This window comes from Schistocerca serialis, unplaced genomic scaffold, assembly GCF_023864345.2.
Source record: "Schistocerca serialis cubense isolate TAMUIC-IGC-003099 unplaced genomic scaffold, iqSchSeri2.2 HiC_scaffold_285, whole genome shotgun sequence".
Lineage (NCBI taxonomy): Eukaryota > Metazoa > Arthropoda > Insecta > Orthoptera > Acrididae > Schistocerca > Schistocerca serialis.
The window spans coordinates 2,501-7,500 of record NW_026047853.1 but is presented as its reverse complement, the minus strand read 5'-3'; the positions used below and the strand labels follow the sequence as shown (position 1 = coordinate 7,500).

At 52.9% G+C, this 5,000-nt stretch overlaps 1 non-coding gene across 1 annotated transcript in view; it reads left to right on the top strand.

The window, feature by feature from the left end:
- Positions 1–3,679: 3,679 nt before the first annotated feature.
- The window catches only part of LOC126444594 (small subunit ribosomal RNA), a 1,911-nt gene continuing 590 nt past the window's right edge, over positions 3,680–5,000 (top strand). Inside the window, exon 1 of the ribosomal RNA XR_007582644.1 lies at positions 3,680–5,000. This exon is cut by the window's right edge and continues 590 nt beyond it. This is a non-coding gene — a ribosomal RNA (small subunit ribosomal RNA).

Genomic DNA, 5,000 nt, shown 5'->3' with positions numbered 1-5,000 from the left:
CCTTAACCTAACCTAATTTGTGCCTTAACCTAACCTAATTTGTGCCTTAACCTAACCTAATTTGTGCCTTAACCTAACCTAATTTGTGCCTTAACCTAACCTAATTTGTGCCTTAACCTAACCTAATTTGTGCCGTAACCTAACCTAATTTGTGCCGTAACGTAACCCATGTTGTGCCGTAACGTAACCCATGTTGTGCCGTAACGTAACCCATGTTGTGCCGTAACGTAACCCATGTTGTGCCGTAACGTAACCCATGTTGTGCCGTAACGTAACCCATGTTGTGCCGTAACGTAACCCATGTTGTGCCGTAACCTAACCCATGTTGTGCCTTAACCTAACCCATGTTGTGCCTTAACCTAACCCATGTTGTGCCTTAACCTAACCCATGTTGTGCCTTAACCTAACCCATGTTGTGCCTTAACCTAACCCATGTTGTGCCTTAACCTAACCCACGTTGTGCCTTAACCTAACCTACGTTGTGCCTTAACCTAACCCATGTTGTGCCTTAACCTAACCCATGTTGTGCCTTAACCTAACCCATGTTGTGCCTTAACCTAACCCATGTTGTGCCTTAACCTAACCCATGTTGTGCCTTAACCTAACCCATGTTGTGCCTTAACCTAACCCATGTTGTGCCTTAACCTAACCCATGGTGTGCCTTAACCTAACCCATGTTGTGCCTTAACCTAACCCATGTTGTGCCTTAACCTAACCCACGTTGTGCCTTAACCTAACCCACGTTGTGCCTTAACCTAACCCACGTTGTGCCTTAACCTAACCCACGTTGTGCCTTAACCTAACCTACGTTGTGCCTTAACCTAACCCATGTTGTGCCTTAACCTAACCCATGTTGTGCCTTAACCTAACCCATGTTGTGCCTTAACCTAACCCATGTTGTGCCTTAACCTAACCCATGTTGTGCCTTAACCTAACCCATGGTGTGCCTTAACCTAACCCATGGTGTGCCTTAACCTAACCCATGTTGTGCCTTAACCTAACCCATGTTGTGCCTTAACCTAACCCATGTTGTGCCTTAACCTAACCCATGTTGTGCCTTAACCTAACCCATGTTGTGCCTTAACCTAACCCATGTTGTGCCTTAACCTAACCCATGTTGTGCCTTAACCTAACCCATGTTGTGCCTTAACCTAACCCATGTTGTGCCTTAACCTAACCCATGTTGTGCCTTAACCTAACCCATGTTGTGCCTTAACCTAACCCATGTTGTGCCTTAACCTAACCCATGTTGTGCCTTAACCTAACCCATGTTGTGCCTTAACCTAACCCATGTTGTGCCTTAACCTAACCCATGTTGTGCCTTAACCTAACCCATGTTGTGCCTTAACCTAACCCATGTTGTGCCTTAACCTAACCCATGTTGTGCCTTAACCTAACCCATGTTGTGCCTTAACCTAACCCATGTTGTGCCTTAACCTAACCCATGTTGTGCCTTAACCTAACCCATGTTGTGCCTTAACCTAACCCATGTTGTGCCTTAACCTAACCCATGTTGTGCCTTAACCTAACCCATGTTGTGCCTTAACCTAACCCATGTTGTGCCTTAACCTAACCCATGTTGTGCCTTAACCTAACCCATGTTGTGCCTTAACCTAACCCATGTTGTGCCTTAACCTAACCCATGTTGTGCCTTAACCTAACCCATGTTGTGCCTTAACCTAACCCATGTTGTGCCTTAACCTAACCCATGTTGTGCCTTAACGTAACCCATGTTGTGCCTTAACGTAACCCATGTTGTGCCTTAACGTAACCCATGTTGTGCCTTAACCTAACCTATAATGTGCCTTAACCTAACCTAAAGTGCGCCGTAACCTAAACTATATTGCGCCTTAACCTGACGCACGTTGTCGCTGAACCTGCTCTGTAATTGTTATGCAACCCGTTAAAGTAGTGTAGTGTTGCCTAACCGCAACCCTCGCAATATAGTTCGCTACTCGCACTGCCCGGTCCCCTGTGTATCGCGTCATGTTAAACACCTTGCAGGTGTTGCTGACTTTCCACATGCTCCTGCTATACACTGTAGTGTGGATAGCAGCAGGACGTACATGCCCCCCCCCCTTCCCCCCTGCCTTCGCAAGCTGGTCGGTGAGAAGTTTGCATGTTCAATGCCCTTCGCATGCCGACGTACTCAGCCTACGTTGTGGTACGGCCTGTCACCTGTCCGCCGATGTACGCAAAACCCACAAACTGTACTGCACATTGCTCCGTATGTACTGAATGATACATCGTGGCCCATGTGACCGTATGACGACAGCGCCTAGCAACGGCGGACCATACAGTCCAAATATTGTGCACGCAGCTACGTGTCGTCTCCCTATAAGAGCTGGATTGCAGTGTGGTACGCCATACAGACGTGTGGGAGGAACGGACGCCCTGGATGGCGATCAGCATGAGCAGTCTGTTGATGTAGTGGAGCGTGTATTCGGACGTAGTCGTCTCTTCTCACACACCGTGATAGCATGTTGCACCGCGTTCCACATCTGCGACATGCTGCAGAGGCGGGCTGACAGTCGTTCGCGCAATGGACACCGCATACGTACGGGGTCTACCTTCCACGTGTTCTCTAGGCGTGCACATGTTGTTGCGTCTATGTGGGCAGACGTAGTGTGTTGTGACACCTGACACAGGCATGCAATACTCGTTGCAAATGGCGATGGACGTGTACGTTTGCTGGTGACGTTACGCAAATGAACAACCGGTAACCCGTTGTGGTGCGGTTGTTCTCGCTAGAGGTGAATCAGTGTTGGCGACGATCGGTCGAGCTATTAACCGGTTGTTTCAGGGATACCCACCATGCCCACGAACGTGAAAGGGGACCCACCATGCCCACGAACGTGAAAGGGGATCTGGGTGTGAGGCGATACGCGGCGGTGGCTGGGTGGGACCGTCCCCGGCCGGTGAGGGGGGGCCGCCCGGCGTGCTGGCAGCGCGGTGCGTGGGCGCACGCGCTACAGCCGGCTGGTGGGGGCGGCCGGTGGCAGGCGCGCCGGCCGACGGACGCGGCAGGCGGCGCAGCTGCGCGCCGGCGCCCCCTGCTCGCGGCGCCTTGCGGCCAAAGTAGGTCCTCGCGGGCCCGGTGCGAAGCGCGGTGGCCATCTGCAGTGTGCTGGTCCGATTGAGGACTTTGTGCGCTGAGGATGCGCCGCCGCCCGGCGCTCGGCGCCGCGACGCCGTCTGCTGCTCGGTCGCCCCAGCGGTTCTCGCAGGTGGTTTGTATCGCAGCTGTGCGGACGTGTTGGCGCGTGCGCTGTGCTGGGAGAGTTCGCTTCGGCACCCAAGTAGGGCTTTTGTCCTTCTGTGGCGCTGGCGTTGGAGCTGCCGGTCACCGTAGGTGGCGCGTGTTGTCTCCCGCCGGCAATGCCACGACAGCACGCTCCCGGGCCTCTGTCGGCAGCGGCAAGCTCAGTTGGGAGCACGGGTGGTCGCACCTAAAGCGTCTACTCGCCTAACTCCGGGCGATTGCGCCTCTCTCGAACCCGACCAAGTACTTAGGACGGCGCTGCGCGCCGCCGGGACCTGAGAGGGTTTCGAGGTGTGTTGTGCAGGGGAGCTCAGCCTCCTCCTGTTTGCAGAATAATTGAGCGGACGCTTGCGTGTTCGCGCGGGCCCCCGGGACACACTCCCGGGCGGCCGGCTGCTCAGCTCTAGTTGACGCAGCTCCCTGGTTGATCCTGCCAGTAGTCATATGCTTGTCTCAAAGATTAAGCCATGCATGTCTCAGTACAAGCCGCATTAAGGTGAAACCGCGAATGGCTCATTAAATCAGTTATGGTTCCTTAGATCGTACCCACGTTACTTGGATAACTGTGGTAATTCTAGAGCTAATACATGCAAACAGAGTCCCGACCAGAGATGGAAGGGACGCTTTTATTAGATCAAAACCAATCGGTCGGCTCGTCCGGTCCGTTTGCCTTGGTGACTCTGAATAACTTAGGGCTGATCGCACGGTCCTCGTACCGGCGACGCATCTTTCAAATGTCTGCCTTATCAACTGTCGATGGTAGGTTCTGCGCCTACCATGGTTGTAACGGGTAACGGGGAATCAGGGTTCGATTCCGGAGAGGGAGCCTGAGAAACGGCTACCACATCCAAGGAAGGCAGCAGGCGCGCAAATTACCCACTCCCGGCACGGGGAGGTAGTGACGAAAAATAACGATACGGGACTCATCCGAGGCCCCGTAATCGGAATGAGTACACTTTAAATCCTTTAAACGAGTATCTATTGGAGGGCAAGTCTGGTGCCAGCAGCCGCGGTAATTCCAGCTCCAATAGCGTATATTAAAGTTGTTGCGGTTAAAAAGCTCGTAGTTGGATTTGTGTCCCACGCTGTTGGTTCACCGCCCGTCGGTGTTTAACTGGCATGTATCGTGGGACGTCCCTGCCGGTGGGGCGAGCCGAAGGCGTGCGACCGCCTCGTGCGTGCTCGTGCGTCCCGAGGCGGACCCCGTTGAAATCCTACCAGGGTGCTCTTTATTGAGTGTCTCGGTGGGCCGGCACGTTTACTTTGAACAAATTAGAGTGCTTAAAGCAGGCAAGCCCGCCTGAATACTGTGTGCATGGAATAATGGAATAGGACCTCGGTTCTATTTTGTTGGTTTTCGGAACCCGAGGTAATGATTAATAGGGACAGGCGGGGGCATTCGTATTGCGACGTTAGAGGTGAAATTCTTGGATCGTCGCAAGACGAACAGAAGCGAAAGCATTTGCCAAGTATGTTTTCATTAATCAAGAACGAAAGTTAGAGGTTCGAAGGCGATCAGATACCGCCCTAGTTCTAACCATAAACGATGCCAGCCAGCGATCCGCCGCAGTTCCTCCGATGACTCGGCGGGCAGCCTCCGGGAAACCAAAGCTTTTGGGTTCCGGGGGAAGTATGGTTGCAAAGCTGAAACTTAAAGGAATTGACGGAAGGGCACCACCAGGAGTGGAGCCTGCGGCTTAATTTGACTCAACACGGGAAACCTCACCAGGCCCGGACA